Below are 22,476 nucleotides of genomic sequence, written 5' to 3'. Positions count from 1 at the left end.
GGGCTCAAGCCTGAAACGTTGGATATGTACCTTTATCTTTAGAGAACACCTGCTGAGTTTCTCCAGCATTGCTTTTTTACCAGGACTGTGCCATGTTTGGTAAAGGTGTAAGCTGATGGAAGGGCAGAGAGCAATGTCAGTGTCGTGGGGGAGTAAATAGCACTTTGGATATCACAACGGGGAGGAGGTCTGCTGGGTAATCAGGGTTATGTCACAATCTGTGCAACTTGTTCAGATAACCCTCTTTCAACAAAACTAGAGGCTTTTGCCTCATGTCCATCATGAGGTTAACACAATTTTAATACCACAGGATCATTGAAAGGTCTGGTGCTGATGTATACCGTGGGCTCTAGTAAATCACTGCCTGTTCAACCTTCATTGCTGTGGATGGACTGCCCATTAACTTTCACTCCGTCAGGCTTTCTCCAGAGTATCCCAATTATTTCTTTCCACATTTGTTTAAAATAGTATAGGGAATATTTCAATTGGTAAAGATTCTGCTAAGAATTTACATTTGTAGAATGGCTTTCCTCAACAAAAAATCCCCTGTTCAAAATGCTCAGACCGACAAACAGTGCTGGAAAAAGAGATACCATATGTCATAAACAAACCATCCCATGTGTATTCTGCTTACAAACATCTACTTAGCAAAAAAAAACAATTTGCTGAAGGAAATCTCAAAGAGAATGGAAATAATGGGATCGATGCTCCTTTTTATTGTCGGAGAATAAGGCGTAGTGGTTAGCGCAATGCTGTTACAGCGCCGGACATCAGGACTAGACTTTGAATCCCATGGTGTCGGCAAAGAGTTGGTACGCTCTCCCCCCTTGTCTGTGCGGGCTTTCCCTGGGGGCTCCGGTTGCCACCCACCGTTCAAAACGGATCGGGGTCATTTGGGTATAATTGGGCGGCACGAACACGTAGCCAAAAGGACCTGTTACTGTGCTGCATGTTTAAATTTAAAAGCTTGGCTTGCTGAGAAGTCAAGGATAATTTTCTGGGAACTCTGAATATTTTTCAGGACACTGATTGCAACCCCCCGCCCACGAACCCACCCCCTCCCAGCCAACAGTAAAATGTAAATAACATTCTGTTAATCAATGAGCTTTGTCGGCAAAGATTCTCACTGCGCTCACAACAGTCACGTTTTATTTTCTTTAGATGAGATGATGATAAACTTCCAAGATATATAATCCTTCAGCCTTGCTCTCAGTAGTACAATTAGCCAGTGTCTAAACTGGCAGCCAAAACAGGCCCACCCTGCAGGAAGAAAGTATGGATCTATCAGCCCTTTATCTCTGTACAACTCCCTCATCTCTGGGCAGTGTTTATTAAATAAAATCATATTAAAAGGCTTATTTGCTCTGATGTATTCAGTACAAAGATAGTTGTATGATAGCTGCCTGCCTCTTCATTCTTCCAGTCACATCAAAGCCCGCTGCAGGTGAGCAGACAACGGCCATGTGCTCTCTCCCTGACACTGAAATTCAGATAATTGTCGTGAGTCACACCGCTGTCTTCAGGCATGTTATTTTATTGAGCCCTTCTGAATTTGAATAGACGTGGACATTTATAAAAGCCACTGACATTTTGGGTCAGATTCACAAGTACAAAATCAACCAAACGATTACTTGTGTCCCGAGGGTAGAATGCATGAAATAAGAAGATTGATAAGGAGATAATACCCCTGATCCAGACCTGTGCGATGAAGGGCATGTGCACAAAGGCATAAATTTGTTGAAATAAAACAAAGAAAGATTAAAATGAACATTTTAATACAGCATGGTTAGTGCAACACAGTTACAGCGCCGGCGACCGGGGTTGGAATCTGGCGCTGTCTGTAAGGGGTTAGTACATTCTCCCTGTGTCTCCGTGGGTTTCCTCTGGATGCTCCAGTTTCCTCCCACCGCTTAAAATGTACCGGGGTTGTAGGTTAGATGGGTGAAATTGGCCGGCACAAGCTTGTGGGCTGGAAGGCCTGTTATCACGCTGTATGGCTAAATTTAAACTTTAAAATAACTAACAATTGATCAAAGCATATTCTGGATTCAACCAGTCATCCGGATATCCACTAAGAACACAAAGTCCGGGACTGATCCCACTGGCACAGTCCAGTACTGATCCCATTGACACAGTCTAGTACCAATCCCACCGGCACAGTCCAATACCGATGCAACCTGCTCAGTCCGGTATTAGTCCCATCAACGCAGTCTAGTACCGATCCCATTGGCACAGTTTAGTACTGATCCCACCAGCACTGTCCTGCTCCCACTGGCTCAGTCCATAACTGATCCCACCCGGTATAGTCCAGTATGGTCCTTTTTGCAGATCCACACCACCCAGCATACACTCTGTTCTCACTGCTGCCATCAGGAAAGAGGTATAGATGCTACAAGACTCACACCACCAGGTTCAGGAACAGCTGCTCCCCCTCCGCCATCAGACTCCTCAGTAACAAACTCAGTCAGAACCTCTTACTTTTGCACTTTATTGGTTTTTTTCCTGTCTCTATTGCAGTCAGTTTGTTTACATTTCTTTATTTGTTAACATGTGTACAGTTTATTTTTGCACTACCAATTAGTGGTAATTCTGCCTCACCCACAGGAAAAAGAATCTCAGGGTTGTATGTGATGCCATTTATGTACTCTGACAATAAATCTGAAATCTGGTCCCTCTGCTACAGACCAGCATCAATCCCACTGTCAAAGTCAGGTACCAATCCTACTGGCGCAGTCTGGTACTGGTCCCACCAGCACAGACCTGTACCTATCCCACTGGCAGAGACACGTACTGATCTCACCAGCACTGATTGGTACTGATCCCACTGACACAGTCCCGTACCAATCCCACCGGCACAGACCCATACTGCCGGCCTCTACTTCTGTTGAAGAAGAGAGGACGAGCCATGGTGGAGCTGGAATGGGTTGGGTGGAATCCATAGGTGACAATTCATCCAGAAATTTGGTTAAATTTGGTTAAATCCAGGCCTTGCCTTGCTTGCCAAACCATCAGATAAGTCAACTGGTTCATCAAGTGGGTTTTTTAGGTTCACGTGCGCTGAGCCTATGGGTTCTTTCATGAAGATTTACTTTCAATCAGAATCAAAATTTATAGTAATGAACATGCTACAAAATTTGTTACTTTTGCGGCCGCGTTACTGGGAAAATATTGCTCAAATTACACTTCAGAAATAAATAAATAGCACAAGAAAATAGGAGGAATTGAGGTCATGTCAGTGGTTCATTGTCCATCCTGGAATCTGATGGCAGAGGGAAAGAAGCTGCCCTTGCACCACTCGGTGATCGTCTTCAGGCTCCTTCCCGATGGTAGCAGAGTGAAGAGGGCCTGGCCTGGGTGGTGGAGGTTCCTTGAGGATAGAGGCTGCTTTCTTAAGACACTGTCTCTTGTAGATGTCCTCGATGGAGTTAAGACTGGTACTCGTGATGTCGCAGGCCGAGTTAACAACCCTCTGGAGCTTTTTTCTGTCCTGTGCATTGGACAGTGATGCCACCAGAACGTTCTCCATGGTACACCATACCAAATCTCTTCAAAATCCTCATGAAGTAACAGCCACATCAACATGGAGGCTCTAGGACAGATCCTCGGAGACACCCAGGAATTTGACCCTCTCCACTGCTGACCCCCTGATGAAGACTGGCTTGTGTTCTTCTAATTTCCCCCTGAAGTCCACAGTCAGCTCCTTTGTTTTGCTGAGTCTGAGGTTGTTGTTGTGACCCCACGCAACTTGCAGATCTACCTCCCTTCGTCAGTGATTCTGCCGACAACCGTGGTGTCATCGGCAAATTTGTGGATGGCATTTGAATTGTGCCTGGCCACACAGGGATAGGTGTAGGGTGAGTAGAGCAGTGGGCATTCTTGAGGTGCACTTGCGTTGATCATCAGTGAGGAGGAGACCACTCCTTGTGCCCTTATTCTTATCAATCTTTGGACAAAGCTTCATTATGAAATAACTATGGGATTTTAGGTGATGATCTCATGTTGAGGGCATCTGGTTTTCAATCTTCTATCAAAGCAAGATCTTTATAATGCGCCCACCGCCCCCCCCCCCCAACAGCCAAAGAGAAAAGGAAGCTACGAAGTTGTACTATACATGTTGTCATTTCATGATCACCATTTTTAATTTGATTTTAACTTAGAGCTACAGCAGGGTATCATGCTTCCAACCCATGTGACCAATTAACCCATTAACCCCGTGCGTCTTTGGAACATGGGAGGAAACCGGAGCACCCGAGGGCAGCCCACGCCGACATGGGGAGAACGTGCCAATTCCCTACAGACATCGGGAGATTCTTCTACCATTTCAAGGTCAGAATTACTGCAAAAGGCCCCTTCCCCCACGTGGAGGGATGTCAGAGAGTGACAGGTGTTAGCAATCAGGGGCAACAAGGGATGTGGATTGGAGCAGTAACTCCCATTGAAGGGCTTGCACATGAACTGTGGGTTGAATGGCTACGTGCCCTGATGTTGCTTTATTAGAACATAGAACGACGGGCTGTGCAGTGCTGGAACAGGCCTGTTAATTCTCCATGTCTGTGCTGACAATGGTGTCGGTTTAAACCTATCCCATCTACTTACACATTCTCCATACCCCTCTACTCCCTTCCTGTGCATCAGTCTGTCGACTACCCTGTGAGTTAAATCAATGATATGGCAACATAAAAATGAAGATAAAAACAACGTGGAAGATCTTGGACTTTCCAACAGTCCACATGCCATTAAATCAGAATATTTTGTAATCTTGTGAACTCTTTTGTAAACCACTCCAACCAGGGACATCCATTAGTTTCAGTCAAATTTTCAAATAGAGTTGATTCATTTTTCAGATTGGTCAGGGACTTTCCAGAAAGTTGCACCATAGTAATTCCATTTATCTAGTTTCCAATACAATTTCCTCAGATTTGTATATTTAAAAATGCTTTCGCTAAATCCCTGATGGTGGTAATGTGGCCCAGCTGTTAAGTTCAAGGTGAGGATGGCAATCATGAATTTTTCGGAATTACACGAGTGTTTTATTCTCCAAATCATTTTTAAATCTAAACTTGCAAGGCATTTGTAACACAACTTTGTCTTGAAAATGGCAAATGGAAATTATCCAAAAGTATTAGTAATCCCCTGAGCATACCTCCCACTGAGTTGAACGTAGAGTGGGGAGTATTGCAATGGAACGATTTCATCTCTGGGCATAATCAGCGATTCTGATGCCAACTGGGTTCAATGAGCCCCCAAGGACTGGGATCCCATTCCCAAATGAAGGAAGACAATGTGGTTTTGGAGATCAGTCATACCAGCCCCAGAGGTTGTGCCTTGTTTTGTATCATTGATTTTTCATTTAATTGGCTTGTGCCTTCAGTAATTTTAAGTACTGGACCCTTGAGGTGTATACCGCAACAAAGTTTGGAGAAGGGGATCAAGAAACTGCCGATGCTGCCACTTTGAGCAAACGACGAGAAGCCAGTGGGTGGGGTGGGGCGGGTGAGGGGTTCGAAGGACCAGGCACCATCCGTGGAGATATACGACAGTCATTTAGTGAAGAACTTGATGGATTGATTTCATTTCCAGGAAGAGAAAAGCAAATGAAGGTTAAAAGAATCTCAAGGTTGTCCACACTCTGACGATAAATTGAAAATCTGAATCTGATCTCGCTGTAAGCCCTTTCAATGTATAACGCTCTTTGGTAGGTCTAACATCCTGTCTGCGCAGCTTGCATCAGAGACTGGAACACACTTGGGAAAAGATGAGAAGGCTTTTGCGAGGGTGTGGAAAGAGAATGATTCAAGTTGTAAACTGGAAACACACAGGACACTGGCATCTGAAGCTAAACACAATTCAGCGAGGAGGAGCTTTGGTTTTATGGATAGACTGGAAAGGCTAGAGATTTTCTCCTTGGAACAGAAGTTGGGTGAAGATTTAATAAAGATATTGAAAATGACGAAGTGTCTAAAGGGTGAAATAGAGAGACATTTCTGTGGCTGGCAATTGGGTACAGAAATAGAAGATACAGAAAGAAGCTAGCCCGCAGCAGACTCAAGGATTAAAAAAAAGCAGCAAGTAGTGTAATTTGAGCAATATTTTCCCAGTAACGCGGCCGCAAAAGTAACAAATTTTGTAGCATGTTCATTACTATAATGGCGGAGACGACTTCGGTTACGCCGCTTTGAAGGGATTCATACTGTGGGAAAAATCATTGAGGACCCTGCTCCTGTCGGAGAAGAGATACAGGAGGATCAGAGCCAGCACCACCAGGCTGAGGAACAGCTTCTTCCCATGGGCAGTGAGAATACTGAATGACCACTCGCACTAACCATCCGAGACGCTCATATTCACGAAAAAACAATATTCATTTATTTGTGTACAGTATATGAATACTTGTCCTGCATGTGTATTGCTTGTCTGTATACATGCAAGCCCGGTTGTGTCTACCATGTGGAACATGGTATTGCAGGCACGACCTCGCTGGACTGTGCAGGCGGGCCCGCTTTCCGTCCCAGGATCTCCTCCCCTTAAAATCCCGAATAAAGACTGATAGCCCTAGTCTCCTCCCCCCACCCCATGCCTGCCTTAAACGTGAGCCAGCTGCATATAGAGGCATGCTGAGGTTTTCTGGTTAATAAAGCCTTTGACAACTTGCTTCATGTCTGCGGGTGGTCATTGATTGTGCTACAATTTATTAACCAGATTTTTATTTGCCATGGACAAGGCGGTTAGACTGGAGAAGCTGGAAACTGATCCTAAGGAACCAGAGGCCTCCGTCAAGTTCGGTATGTGGCTACATTGCTTGAAGGCCTACACATAGCACCATGAGATCACAGCAGAAGGCAATAGGTACGATCTGCTCTTTGGAGTGGTGGGCCACTGAGCGTACCAGATAATCCATGACTGTGAAGAGTACGATGAGGCAATGGCCCTACTGCGACAGAAATATGGAGCCCTGATGAATGCCATGGTCACCTGACGTCAGGGTCCTGGTGAGTCTGTCGATGATTTCGTAAGGGCTATGTGGGAGCTGGGGTAAGCCTGTGGGTGCCGGGATGTGACCGCAGCGGCCTACTAAGGAGGAGCTCATCCAACCGCAGCGACCTACGAAGGAGGAGCTCATCCAACCACATCCAAGAGCGACTCCTGGAGAAGAGCGACTGGATCCTTCAGGAAGTCGTGCAGATGGCCCGATCAATGGAGACTGTCCAAAAGAACACGGAGGCCTACTGAGCAGGCCATGCAGCCACCAGGTGAGGAGAACGGCTACCGCCATCTTGGGACTTGGGGTCCTGACTGCTGCCACCAAGCGCATGAGGTCAACCTACTGCATCCAAGGCAAACACCTGCCTGGCATGCAGTGCAACCTGCTCAAACTGCTGGAGGAAGGGGCACTACACAAAGGTATGTTGCTCTAAACCCCCCTCTAGCAGTGCTGCGTGCGGACCACGACCAATGCCGCCATCTTGGGCTGACCCACTTCTGGTGTCATTTCCAGTCGCCGAAAACAGAACATCTGGAACAGGAGTGCGATGACATGGGATGATATCATATCCAGCCTCTCTTCTAGACTCCATCGTGTGCGATTCATGGGGGTGGCTATCTTCGCAATTTCCAAAGAAAAAGCGAGGGAAAATCAAAAATGACAAGATCAGGAAGTGAAGAATTGAGTGTCCACCTATAATTACAATATCTTATATCAGCCAGACAAGCTCAATGAGCCACCCGATGCCCTGTCCAGGGGAACCTGCACCAGGGCGCAAGTAGATCACCTCCGTGCCCTCCACAATAGCCCCTGCTATCCCTGGGCTACGAGGCTTTACCATTTTGTGAGGGGCCCGTAACCTCCCCTAGAGGATGTAGAGGAGGTCAGGAAGCTGACTCACAATTGCTCGGTCTGTGCAGAATACAAGCTGCATTTTTACTGACCAGAGAGAACCCAGCTCATCAAGGCCACTCTCCCCTTGGAACGTCTCAGACTGGACTTCAAGGGCCCCTCATGTCCACGAATTGGAAAGTTTCCTGTTTGGATACCCCAGTTACTTTCACAGAGGTTGGGGGTCCTCATTCATGAGTGAGGAGTTGCGGCAATATTTCCTTTCCAAGGGCTTAGCCATGAGCAGAACCATCAGCTACCACGTGGGAATGGGCAGGTGGAGGGCAGTCCTATTGGCCCTTGTCGAAAGGAATGCCAGTGGTAAGAGGTCCTCCCAGAAGTGCTGCACGCCACCAGGTCCCTACTCTGCGACCAACGCCACCCCAGATGAAAAATCGTTCTCCTTCCCTAGGAGCTCGGCGTTGGGAACCACGCTGCCAGTCTGGCTGACGACCCCAGAGCCAGTGCTTCTCCGGCAGCATGTCAGGACCCACAAGGCGGATCCACTGGTCGAGGAAGTGCTCCTCCTGCATGCAAACCCCCAGTATGCCCTGCAACGGTACCCGAACAGATGGAACGACACAGTGTCTCATAATCTTGTCAACCTCGATCAAATCTCCCCTCATTCTTCTTCGCTCCAAGGAATAAAGTCCCAACCTGTTTAATCTTTCCCCGTAACTCAACTCAGCAACATCCTAGTAAATCTCCTCTGCACTCTTTCGACTGGCCTGCTGTTCCCTGCCCTTGGGGGAGGCAATTTGTCAGACTACGTGTCAACCGGTGAGATGCAGGGCCTCTTCAAATTGAGATTAGAAGTTGACCTCACACATGCTGCAGAGCTTGATAGGCCCTGCTACATTTAAGCCCCCCCCCAAAAAAAAAAGCCCTCCTGATTGTCTTTTGTCAGGTGAGGAGACAAAGCTGGTGGATTCAATGGGTCTGGGAGATGCGTAAACCTTGACTTCATGTTATTTTGTAATTGAACTGCATTGTCAGAAAATTTATCTCCCAGCTTTAAATTGGTGAGTGAAAACCTGTTTTGTGAAAGGCAATATTGACAGGGAAAGTTCTCCGTCTCATTTTCTCATTACCAAATCTAATCTCTTATACTGCCGTCATTCTTCGAAGCTTTGCTCATTTGCTCTTGATCTTTGAAAGCAAGGTGAGCTGTCAGTCTCTCGGCCCTGTACCAGATCACACCGCACCAAGTGCCTGAAATGGTGAAAATTACACGGGATAAAATATCCTTTACAACTTCAAAGTACCTAGCTGTCAGATGCAGACTTCTGCACCTTTGATGCACTAAGATGGAGGGAAGAGATAAGTGGCTGGAGCTAATTGAAAAGTTATAGATTTTGCTGTAATCTAATCTGACAAGATTTGTTCTCTTGTGGCCTGTGGAACATCAATTAATTCTTAAAATAGTTGTTTTTGGACAATGATTTAGAATAACTGAAGTGTGAATGTCAGAACCGTGAAAGCTCACCATCAACAAAATAGATTTTGATTTATTTATCAAGGAATATATACAGATCTGAATAATCTAAAGTTGTACATCCCTAGACTCAAGCCAAGTTTATTGTCATCTGATTGTACAAGTACAACCCGACAAAACAGCGTTCTCCGGTCCTTGGTGCAAAACACGCAGACACACAACCAGATATAACATGCATACAGACAATATATATGCAGGGCAAGTATTTCAGCTGTACAAATAAATAAATAAAGATAATTTTGCACATATGAAAGTCTCGGAGGGTTAGTGCAAGCAGTTCCTTTGGTCGTTCAGCATTCTCACTGGGAAGAAGCTGCTCCTCAGCCTGGTGGTGCTGGCTCTGATCCTCCTGCATTGTTTCCTGAGGGGGAGCAGTTGATAGATGCTGTGTGCGGGGTGGAAGAGGGTCCTCAATGCTTTTGATCCCAGTAGATCACGTCAATGGTGGGGCAGAGGGAGGGGGAAGATATGGTCCTATTGATTGACCTACTTTCCATAAGTTTTCAGGAACCATACCACACTGTGATGGAGCTTTGATTCAGACTATGCTGACAGGGAAAAGCAAAAAAAACACATGGCACCAGATGCTGGAAATCTGAAATAAAAATAGATATTGCGGATCAAGCAGCATTTGTGAAAAAAGAAACAGTTCAAATTTTGGTCAAAAGACCCTTCGTGAGAATGCCTCAGAGAAGGATGTTGCTTTGTGTATATTTGTGGCAGTAACGTTTATATAGAGTAGTTCGTGGCACTCTGTCGATCGTCAATGTTCCATCTGAGTTTCTCGATCTGATTCGGACACAGCTGATTCTCAGGGTGTGGGGAGAGAGCAGGATTTTGTGCCTGACTCAGAAGTCCTATAGAAGTTAACACTTCCAAGTCCCATGTCTGGGTCCAGTGTATCCGTAAGGGGTTATCATTCCAGGACGTTGGGGCGGGGGGGGGGGGGGGGGGGGAGTAAAAGCTGCTGACAGCAGGCCAGCAGTCACTGGTGGTCTCAGCAGGACATTAGCGGAGGGATCCTTACGTGCATATTGGCATGTTCTTCCTCTAACTCGAGCAACTGTAGAAAGTTTGGAGAAGAACATACACCAGAACAACCATTCTCAACAGGGGCTTTATGCAGTGCATTTAAGTAAAAGCCTTGTTTTCACCTTACATAACATAAATATTTTAAATGTTTTTTATATAGGAGAGAAATATGTTCGAAACCAAAACTTGACTGCCTCACAGGGAAGGGGGCCCATAAACTTTGAGCAGATCCCTAAGGGGTGTAATGATATGGTTGTATGTACAGGCGAGCCCACCCTCCTGATGACATCCTCTCCTAGACTCCTCCCTGGTCTTCTCCCATGTGACCCAGGCCATAAAGGTGGAGTCCCCTCTACCTCTCCTCATTTTCCCTAGCCTTGACCCGGGCCAGCAGTCTCGTGTGTAATAAAGCCTATCGTTTCCTTCAGTCTTTGTCTCTGTGATAATTGGGGCAACTGGTAGCATCCAACAAGGGACCCATAGCCAAAAAGATTGAAGATTCTTTTAATATCATGTCATAAAACAGATAAAGTGATATTACATGAAATTTTCTTTTGTCCACCGTAAGGCAGACAAAGATTTGCAATCCAAAGTAAAATAGGGAATGTTAAAAAATTTAAAATTTAGACATACAGACCATTTCGGCCCACGAGCTCGAATTTACATCCAATTAACCTACACCCCTGGTACATTTCGAATAGTGGGAAGAAACCGGAGCCCCCGGGGAAAACCCATGGGGAGAACGTACAAACTCCTTACAGACAGCGAGGGATTTGAACCCTGGTCCCGATCGCTGGCACTGTAAAGGCGTGGTGCTAACAGCTATGCTGACTGCCCCGCCGATGGGAATAGGAAAAAACACTCTGAAGGTCAAGCAGCGTCTGCTGAGAGAGAGAAACTGAACTCACATTGAAGGTTGCTGCTACTTCTCCCTGTGGTGTTCAACTGCAGACTCAATGTTTTAAACCCTATCGAAATCACGAACAATGGTCCATCCGAGAATTCTAGCAAGATCATACAATTGAGTCATTTGTGTGCTTTTATACTGATCTGATTTTGAGAATAAATAATTGGAAAGAACTTCAATCAAAAGATAAACAGATAAGATCCACATCAGGTTATCTCTGCGTGGTTGAACCTTTTCTGTTATATCAAGCCTCCTTCTTCAAGCTTTCCCAGCATTAAAAGCCTTGTAAACTAGAGGACATGCAATGAAGGTTAGGGCAAGGCAGTGTAAGGAAGACGTCTGGTGCAAGGATTTTACACAGAGAGTGGTGGATGCGTGGAACAGGCTGCCAGGGGTAGTGGTGAAGCCAGATAAAATGGAAGCTTTGAAAAGGCTTCTAGATAGTCACATGTACGTGAGGGATACAGGGATATCTATCGAGTGCAAACAGCAGAGGTAGAGTTTGATTTAGTCATGTTCAGCAGATACGTTCCCAGGGGCCTGATCCCATGATAGATGACTCTATAACAGGACAGGGATGGGCCTTTCGGCCCAACTTGTCTATGCCGACCAAAAGGTTCCACCTGTACTAGTCTCACCTGCTTATGTTTGGGCCATATCCTTCTAAACCATTGGTTTTCAAACTTTTTCTTTCCACCCACTTTCCACCTTAAGTAATCCCTTACTAATCATAGAGCACATATGGCATAGGGATTACTTAAGGTGGAATGTGAGTGAAAAAGAAAAAGTTTGAAAACCACTGATCTAAACCCATCTTCGATATTTTTCTTAAACATTGCAATAGTACCTGCCTCAACCTCCTCCTCCGGCATCCCGTTCCACAGACCCACCACCCTCTGTGTAAAAAAAAATTCAGATTCCTGTTAAATCTTTCTTCCCCACCCTAACCTTAAATCTATGTCCTCTGGTTATCGGTTCCCCAACTTTGGGCAGAAGATTCTTTGCATTGACCCGATCCATTCCCCTCATGATTTTGTTCTATGTACCAGTGCATGTTGGCTCATTTTTTGTTGCTATGTTGAGAAACTCTTATCTCTCTCTGACAAGTTTGGTGTGGGGACAAACTCTGAGTGAAGGTAATTTAATCTGGAGGATTGCTTATATATAAAAAAAATGCTGGAGGGACTCAGACTTACAGTCGATAGGAGGTTAAAATATATTATCGAAGTTTTGAGCCTGGGCCCTTCTCCAAGGTACAGTATAACTCCGATTATCCGAAATCGGATTCTCCAAAATCCCCTTATATCCAAAATTTTTGGAGGAGAAATATGATTTATCGGATAAATGAGGATTTTAGAAAAATCATAAATCCTCATTCATCTGAAAATCATTTTGCCTCCCAAAAATATCAGATAAATGAGGATTTTTCAAACAATCGAAAAACCCCATTTTCTGAATTTTTTCACACCTTAAAAAAAATTTAAACCTAGCGTGCTCATGTGCATGTCTGGGCCGCCATTTTGATTCTGGTGGAGCACACGAGGGTCTTACGACAGCAGAGAGCACTGTGGTTGTGAATAGAATTTAAAGTGTCTGCTGATTTATCTCACAGTATTTTGTTCAGGTTGGTTTTTATTGGTACAAATTAAAAACTTTTTCATGCTTAAAAAGCCTTCCCTTGTCGTTTGTTGTTGTTTAAATACCGTTACAAGTGATTTGTTGATTTGTTGTTGCTACTGGGCTGTTTTTAAGAAATGACCAGTTCTCTGAAAAAAAACTATTTATCCCACATAGGCCCGGTCCCAACCATTTTGGATAATCGGAGGTATACTGTGTATAAGCAAAAAGCAGGCAGGCATCTGTAACCTGTAACGTCAGTAATATATATATCTTTTACCTCCTATGGATGCTGCAAGACCGGCTGAGTTCCTCTAGCATTTCCTGAAGACTTTTGTGTTTCACTCAATGGCGTGTGTACAATGGAACCCCATTATAAGACGATGGCATGGGTCCAAAAAATCAGATCCCAATAAAAATGGGGTCATGCTAAATCAGGGACACGAGAAACAGCGTTTTCAAAAATAAAGAACGCATGTACAATGCCTGTATTTGCAATCATCTTTTTTCATTTCTTACAGTCATCAATTTATTTCTTAAAAAAGCAATCGAGTGTCCATTGCCTGAACACCCCATGTCGCTGGCAGCGAGCGAAATCCAAAATGCTTCTGAGGTGGAGGATTTTTATGTGGTCCACATCCTGGATCTCCAGCCAATGTAGGCTAGCCTCGAGGTACTCAATGGCTTCAGACACTTTTGGGGGTGACGGTGGAGGGTCCTCATTGTCATCCCACTGTGGTTCGGAAACCAGTGCTATAGTAACGCTATAGATGATCTCGGAGTTTGTCAGATGTTCATATGTCGGGCATTCATCATCGGCAGAGTGAAAATCCTCTTTGCTAATTTGAAATAGCCTTTGCTCCACCTCACCCATGAGGAGCTGACTGCTGCCCCGCCCTTCCCACCTAAGTGGCCAACTTCTTTAATGTTCATGTTTTTCAGATAGTCTTCCAGCGTTGTTGATTCTATGAATGAATTCATGCCTGTAATTCTGCTTGAACACGGAGATGATTCCCTGATCTAGGGGCTGGATCTTAGATGCAGTGTTCTTTGGAAGGTAAGAAACTTGGATCTTTCCACCATGGCTAAATAGGTTGGCAGATGGCAGGTGGGTGGGACAGTTGTCAAGCAAAAGAAAAGCTTTGGGTTCTAGCATTTTCCTCCGCAAATGAGCGTGGATGGCCGAGACAAAAGTTACGTAAAACCAATCCTCAAAGATGACACTGGTCATCCAAGCGATGCTGCAATGTGTGTACTCGAGAGGTAAAGACTTCACATTGACATGGTGGAAACAGTGGGTGAGAGAAATTTGCCAATCATGAGTGGTTTTGACTTGCAAAACACAAAACAATGCCACATGATCTTTGCGTTGTTTGAACCCCTCACGTCGATGGGGGTCATCTTTGCTAGACAGCGTGTGGTCTGGGATCATCTTGTACCAGAGGCCTGTTTCGTCACAGTTGTAAACTTGTTCTTCCATGTAGCCACCTTCGGCTGAGCGAATTTCTCCAGACACTAACACTTGAGAAATCCCATGGCGGTATTTAAACCAGTCAAGACATCCATTCCTAGCCTTGAACTGTGAGGTTTCTCCATTGATCAGCTGGTCAAACTTCTTGGCTTGAGCTTTGAGAATAGGCCCAGAAATTGGAAGGGCTTCTGAGCACACTTGAATGAACCATTCGTACAGAGAGTCATCGAGGCCCACATCTCTGGATGTTTTCATGCTTTTGGCCTTTAGTCCCGCCTCTTCCTCAACTTTCCAAAGTGATGTGTGTAACTTATCTTCCTGAGATCTCCAGCCACAAAGTGTTGACCGAAGTGCACTGAGGTCTCGTGATGACTTTTATTCTTGATCGCATGAAGCTTATCTTTCACTGAAAAAGATTTTCGTCTTGTAACGGTGCATGCTATTTTGATCTGAAAACAATTTCAGTTCCTGATCATGTTATATCTGGGTTGTTTTATATCGGGGTTCCATTGTAATCATTCATTCAGTCCATTGCTGCTAATACAGGTCTCAGCCTGACCGAAGAAGATGCCCCATATTCAAGGTTTGTTTCCTTTTATTGTCATGTAACACTTCTTCTTCTTTGGCTTGGCTTCGCGGACGAAGATTTATGGAGGGGTAAATGTCCACGTCAGCTGCAGGCTCGTTTGTGGCTGACAAGTCCGATGCGGGACAGGCAGACACGGTTGCAGCGGTTGCAAGGGAAAATTGGTTGGTTGGGGTTGGGTGTTGGGTTTTTCCTCCTTTGTCTTTTGTCAGTGAGGTGGGCTCTGCGGTCTTCTTCAAAGGAGGTTGCTGCCCGCTGAACTGTGAGGCGCCAAGATGCACGGTTTGAGGCGATATCAGCCCACTGGCGGTGGTCAATGTGACAGGCACCAAGAGCTTTCTTTAGGCAGTCCTTGTACCTCTTCTTTGGTGCACCTCTGTCTCGGTGGCCAGTGGAGAGCTCGCCATATAACACGATCTTGGTATTCTTCTACTTTTGGCTGCCATGAACATTGACAGAAAGAGAAAGAGAGGCAAAAGAGAGTCCCTTCAAAGTCACCGAGTGTCTGTGGATTCACCTCCCAGGCTCCCGCAGCCTCCACAGTCACACAGGCTCTTGCTCGATCCGTCGGCAACCCGAGCTCCAGATCCAAACCTCCGACATGATCAGGAAGCCTTAAGTGCCCGAGGCCCTTCGAGGCCGGATCTCTCCTGCGACTATTGTTTGTTCTGGTATCCAGCACAGGGCAAAGCCTTTGGTGGAATTCAGATGCACACGCCATCTGCACCTCCATCTTTTCATGCTTTGGAACGCTCCTTATTCGTCTGGGCCTGGGGCAGCCCTCAGTTCTGGTGCTCAGTCAGTGAATTCTGAGCATTTTCAGCAGAAACCTGTTTTTGCACAAGTGAGGCTTGAATTCCAGAAGAGTTGTTTAAGAGGAGAGACGGAGACTGGCTCAAGACTGGCTGAAGCGGTACCAGGTATCGGAACTAGGATGCCGAAGGAATGGAGGCTTCCTGATCATGTCAGAGGCATGCATCTGGAGCTCGGGTTGCCAAGGGTTTGGACTAGCCTCAGTGTGGCTATCGGGGTGGCAGAAGCCCTGGAGGCAAATCCACGCTGAGGGGACTCTCGTTTGCTTCTTTTTTTCTGACTGTAAGAGGCGCTTCAGGCAATTTCTGCTGATGGCAGACGAAAGCATTAATTCTGTGTAATATTGAATCTTGAGTTGATGATTGATGGGTTGACCTGCATGGTTAGCATGCAGAACAAAGCTTTTCACTGTACCTTGTACACATAGCAAAAGACAGCAAATAATTCAATCCAATTCAATAGCATGGACAGAGAGCAATAGTACTGGGCAATAGGATTTAAGATTAACATCACAGGTAGGCCATTGTGCCTGTTGTTAGGAGGAACTCCTTCACCTGAAGGCCTGTGGAAACCTGAAACTCCAGCTCAAAAGCTGGGTGAACTGAATGCTTCAATGTGAGGTTTTCATTTTGTTTAGTCAACTGCATATAGAAAGGATAATTTATGTCATATCGATAAAATGTTCTTTGGAGATTTTTTTCTTGGAGTTAAAGAGCACAGAAACAGACTCTTTGGTCCAACTCTTCCATGCCAATCCAGTTGCTGAACTACTCCCATATCACTCTAACCCAGTGGTTCTCAACCTTTTTCTGTCCACTCACACACCACTGTAAATATTCCCTATGCCATCAGTGCTCTGTGATTAGTAAGGGATTGCTTAAGGTGGGAAGGGAAGGTTTAGAATCATTGCTCTAGCCTCAACTGTTACTGAAATATTTTGCTTGAGAAAAATTGTTATTGGCCCGTTTCCTTTGGTGTTGTGAAACCGTGCACATGACGAGTCAATTAGGGACGATTAAAAAAATGGTTTTCGAACTTTTTCTTTCCACCCACATCCCACCTTAAGCAATCCCTTACTAATCACAGAGCACCGATGGCATGCTTAAAGTGGAATGTGAGTGGAAAGAAAAAGGTTGAGAACCACTGATCTAAACATTTTCTCTCCATGAAGCGGCATGTTTAGCGTAGCAGTTAGTGCTATGCTATTACAGTACCCATGATCAGGGATTGAATGCAGTGCTGTTTAGAACGAGTTTGTACATTATCCCTGTGTCTGTGTAGGTTTCCTCTTGGGCCTCCCATTTCCTTCTGCCTTTCAAAACGTACAGGGGATGTAGGTCAATTGGGAGGCATGGGCTTGTGGGCCAAAAGGACCTGTTACCATGCTGTGTGCCTGTATTTACTTGTCCAAATATCTTTTAAATGTGGTACTTTGTCTGTCAGCTCATTCCACATACCCATGAGCTTCTGCGTGAAAAAAGAGGCCCCTCGGCTCTCCTTTAAATCTTTCCCCTCTCACCTTCAACCTGCACCATAGTCAACAACACAGAAAAAGCCCTTCAGCCAAATCCATCCGTGCTGACCAAATCAGTACTCTGAGCTAGACCCTTTTGCCTGCGTTTGGTCCTGACCCTTCCAAGCGCTTCCTATCTAAACATTTGTCCAAGTATCTTTTAAATGTTGTTCCTGTGTCCACTTCTACACTTTCCTCTGGCAGCTCCTCCAGAAGTTGACCATCCTCTGAATGAAAATATTTCCACTCAGATCTCCCTTAAATCTTTCCCTTCTCATCTTAAACCTATGCCCCCTAGTTGTAGAATCACCTACCCCCTTCGACAAAAAGACAGTGAGCATTATTCATAGTTTTATAAACCTCTATAAGGAGACTGGGGGCCACAAATGGTCCATCCAAGTGAAACAACTCTTCACCTGTGAATCTGGAGGGGTCGTCTAATGCAAGTATTGCTCCTGTTGTGGCCTTTACATTGCAGAGACCGGTCACAGACTGGGAGCTCACGGTGCACCTTCGCTCTGCCCGCTGCATTAGTGAGGATCTCCCAGTGGCCAACCACTTCAATTCCACGCACCATTCCCGCACTGATGTGTCTGCCCATGACCTCATGCACTGCCAAACTGAGGCCACCCACCAAATGGAGGAACTACATGGCTAGTGGAGTAGTTAACATAAGATTATTACAACGCCGGTGATATGGGTTCTAATGCACTGCTGTCTATTAAGAGTTTGCACATTGTCCTTCGTGTTTGTGTGGGTTTCATCTAGATGGTCCAGTTTCTTCCCCTGTTCCAAAGACATATGGGTGTATTTGGGCAGTGCCGGCTTGTGGCCTGGTTAACGTGCTCTATCTCTTAAAAAAAATATTCCATCCAACCAGAAATCCATCAACATCAATCTTTCATTTTCATCAAAGATCTCTCTCTTTCCTGATCCCTCTTTCTCCAACTCCCTCCTTCATTTATAAGTTTAGACATATATCGCAGTAATAGGCCCTTTCGGTTCACGAGCCTGGACCGCCCAATTGCACCCAATTGACCTACAACTCCCCCCACCCCGGTACAACTTTGAAGGGTGGGAGGAAACCAGAGCCCCCGAGGAAACCCACACAGACATGGGGAGAATGTGCAAGCTCCTTACACAGAGTGCCAAATTTGAACCCGGGTTGTTGGTGCTGTAGCAGCGTTGTGCTAATTGCTACGCTAACCGCACCACCTCTTTTTGTCTTTTATCAGAGAGCTTAAGCCCTCTGTCCGCACCCCATCGTTTCTTAGCTTCTTTATCTTCTAACCCTCCCATCGTATTACCTTTTACCTGTTAGCTTGTGTTTCTATCCCTTCCTGTTCCCCTCCCCTCCTCCTCTCACCTCTGCCCTGATTTCCACATTCCTGACAAAGGGCTCAGGCCCGAAATGCTGACTACCTTTCACCTCCCATGGACGCTGCCTGACCTGCTGAGTTTCTCCACCGCTTTCGTCTACGGCAATAGATTGCATCCCATTTGTGATTTGACTGTTTCAGAAGACCAGAGGAAACTGGATGAGCTCAAAATGAACTCAGTCTTTGTGGGCAAAAGCATGTCCAAGGACTTTAGATAGTAGGACTGCAACTGTGAATATTTGTTTATCTATCCTTTGATGTTAATAATCTATCTATTTCTGTCTAGCCTTTATGAACATTTAATTTTTTACAATTGTAGTTGCTAAATTTTATGCACCTCTTGTTCAGAGGACATTTGTACAAGGAGAAGGGAGGGAAGTTAAGGGGAGAGGCCAGGGGTACTTTTATTACACAGAGAGTTGTGGGTGCTTGGAATGCCTTGCTGGGGTGGTTGCGACACATTAAGGGCATTTAAGAGAGACATGGATGAAAGAAAAATAGAGGGTTAAGAGGTAGGAAGGGTTTAGTTCATGATTTCAGAGTGTAAAGGTTTAGAGTTCATGACTGTGTGGTCAGACACAATTCCACTGCTTTCTACAAGTTTGCCAATGGAACCACAGTTGTCAGCAGAATTACAAAAGGCAAAAGGAGGGAGATAGAATGGTGTACGGATAATAACCAAATGTCAGCAAAACCAAGGAGGTGATTGTGGGCTTCAGGAGGCAGTTGGAGGAACATGACCCAGTCCTCATCGAGGGTTCGGTAATGGAGAGAGTCAAGAACTTCAAATTCCTGGATGTCAACATCTCCAAGGATTTGTTCTGGAGGCTCCACGTTGATGCAATCACAAAGGAGGCTCACCAGTAGCTGTACTTTGTGAGGTGTCTAAGGCGTTCTGGTACGCCACTGAAGACTCTCGTAAACTTCTACAGGTGGTACCGAGGGGAGCATTCTGGCTGGTTGCATCACTGCCTGGTTATGGAGGCACAAACTCTCAGGACAAGAATAAACTCCAGAGGGTTGTTAACTCGACCTGCAACATCACAGTCACCAGACCACTCCATCGAGGAGTATCTTAAAATAAGCAGCCTCTATCCTCAAAGACCCCCTGCACCCAGGCCATGCCCTCTTTACTCTACTATCATCAAGGAAAAGGTACAGGAGCCTAAAGACGAGCACTCAATGGCACTAGGACAGTTTCTTCCCCACTGTCATCAGATTCCTGAATAATCAATGAACCAAAGACGTTGCCTTACCTTTTCTGCCCTATTTTGTTTATTTAGTAATGTTGTAAGATGGTTATAATATAAATGTTTGCATTATGACACTGCCACAAAAACACTGAATTTCATGACTTGTTCATGACAATAAATTCTGATTGTGTATTTTTTTGGTAGGAATATCAACAATATTTGGCTCAACATTGAGGGCCGAAGGGCCTGTACTGTGCTGCAATGTTCATGTTCTAAGAACTCAGTACTTGTGTGTATGACAATAAACTCACCTTGAAACAGAGTAAATGCAGAGATAGTGGGGTAGTGTGCCTTAATGGACTGTAGGGTGCAGACACAATGTGCTGATGGCCTACACCAAAATAAGAGTGAGGTTCCTTCTTCAAGGAGAACAGGACCAGACTCTTGGAGCTGGGAGTATGGTCAGTAAAATTGAACGCAGAAAACTGTGAGGTGATTAGTTGGAAGAATGAAAGAGACACAATGCACATTGATCAAAGCAGATTCAAAGAGAGCGCAAGGGCAGAAAGGCCTTGGGGTATTTGTGCATAAATCTTTCAAGCTGGTATATCAGGTTAACAAAACAATTAATAGAGCAGTTACAAGATCCTGAGGTTTGTGGAGGCACAGAGTACAAATTCCAAGAAATTATGGCAAGTAACTTTTTAAACATTTGTTTGGCCTTTGCTGGAGAATTGTGTCCTAGTGCTGGGCAGCGTCCTTCGGAAATAATGGGAAGGCATCGAGGGAACAGCAGAGATGACTGAAATAGAGCCATCAGGAAGGAATTATTGCCTTAAAAGTCTATAGAATTTAGGATTGTTCACCTTGTAGTAAGAACAGTGAAGGGAAGGGTAGATGGAGCCATTTATAAGGCTGGACAACAAAGAGTTTGCTTCTCGAACACTTTTGGGAGTATCTTATGGATTTTGGCTGCTGATCACGAAAATTACCTTAAAACTTTCCTACAGACCATTTTTGGTGATTTCCTGTCATAACTTAAGTCCATTTCAATCAGTCAAAACCATGAAATGCAACGTGTCATTGAAAATTCATTCTCTACATTCGCACTTGGACTCCTTCCCCGCTGATCTTGGTGCAGTCAGTGATGAACACAATGAAAAATTTCACCAGGAAATTGCGACCACGGAAAATCAGTATCAGGGCAACTGGAATCCATCAATCCTGGCCGACTATTGTTGAACGCTGACATGAGAGGCATCAGATGCTGAGTTCAAATGAAAATCAACGGCAAAACATTTTTTAGATCAGTTGAACTGACTCAATGTGTCAGCATCATTATGCGATTAAACTTGCTAAATTCAATAAAAGTTAATTTAATCCAATTAGATAGTCCATTGTGTTTGTTCTGCCGTTCAATAAGTTCTCGGCTGGTCTTTCATCACAGCACCAATTTCCAGCTCCAATCCTTGATTCCCTTCATTTCTGGAACTTGGTCTTGAATGTAGTATTTTGAGATTGTAGTATTTTGAGATTCCTAGCCAACCCATCCAGGAAATCTTCAGATCTGCATCTACCTGGCCAGACATCTCAAGAATTTTGTGAGTTTCAATGAGTTTGCTTCTCATTCCCCTGAACTTAACGAAATACTGGCTTATTCTGCTTAACCAGTATGATGAACCTGCCATTCAGGCGTCGGTCAGATGAACCTGAATTACAATCTCTCTATTAAGATTCAAGACTGAAGATTCCTTTTATTGTCACGCTATAATATGTAGAATCTCTAGCAGCAACCATAGAAAGTAATGTTTTGGGCCTGGGCCCTTCAGGTCTAAGCAAAAACAGGGCCTGGGCCTGGCCCCTTCAGGTCTTACCTGTTAGCCTGTGCTTCTTCCACTTCCCCTTCCTCCATCTTCTCCTCTCTTCCTCTCCCCACCTTTTATTCAGCTGTCTTATACCTGACGAACAGCCCTGTAGTGCATCAAATGACTCAAAGACTTGTTGACTCAAACCAAGGCTTTTAGTACCAAAAGACTGGAGCGTAGTACATCGAGGTCGACCAGTCCAGACTGACCTGGGCCTGGTTAGGAGTAGCCCTTTATGACCTGCCAGTAGGCGTGGCTACGGCTCTCAGCCAATCACTATTACTATATGTAAATATATACAAATATATACATTGGTGATAGTATCCCGTACTATCATAGGCCCAGGCCCAAAACGTCGGTTACCATTTACTTCCTCTGGATGCTGTGTGACCTGGTGAGTTTTTCCAGCACGTTTGTGTAATGCACTCAGCCCCAGCAACTGCAGACTTTCTTGTATAACTGGCCTGTCCAATCCATCCTTTTAACTCCAGTCTGCCAGTCCAGGAATACTCCTGTAAACCTTCATCCTCGTCATGAAGTGCTCATGTTTGCGATACATTGGATATCTTTAGAACCTGGCAGAAGCTTGAAGAGATCAGGGAGTTAAATGTATGATGGATGGAGAACGGAACCAGCATTGGGAGTGAGGGGAGATATTCCACTGGATTGGGCTTCACTAGCACCAGTAAGTAACTAAGACAGCTATAGCAGTTTGGGGCTGCATGGTTTGCGTAG

At 45.0% G+C, this 22,476-nt stretch overlaps 1 long non-coding RNA gene across 2 annotated transcripts in view; it reads right to left on the bottom strand.

Moving 5' to 3' along the window:
* The window catches only part of LOC138749905 (uncharacterized), a 70,640-nt gene extending 48,726 nt beyond the window's left edge, over positions 1-21,914 (bottom strand). For both annotated transcript variants that reach the window (XR_011348936.1, XR_011348935.1), the window contains exon 1: positions 21,751-21,914. This is a non-coding gene — a long non-coding RNA (uncharacterized lncRNA). The remainder of the gene's footprint in view (positions 1-21,750) is intronic.
* Between the last annotated feature and the right edge of the window lie 562 nt (positions 21,915-22,476).

Source organism: Narcine bancroftii, chromosome 14, assembly GCF_036971445.1.
Source record: "Narcine bancroftii isolate sNarBan1 chromosome 14, sNarBan1.hap1, whole genome shotgun sequence".
NCBI lineage: Eukaryota > Metazoa > Chordata > Chondrichthyes > Torpediniformes > Narcinidae > Narcine > Narcine bancroftii.
Note: the sequence above shows the minus strand (reverse complement) of the source record. Positions and strands in the feature narration are given on the sequence as shown.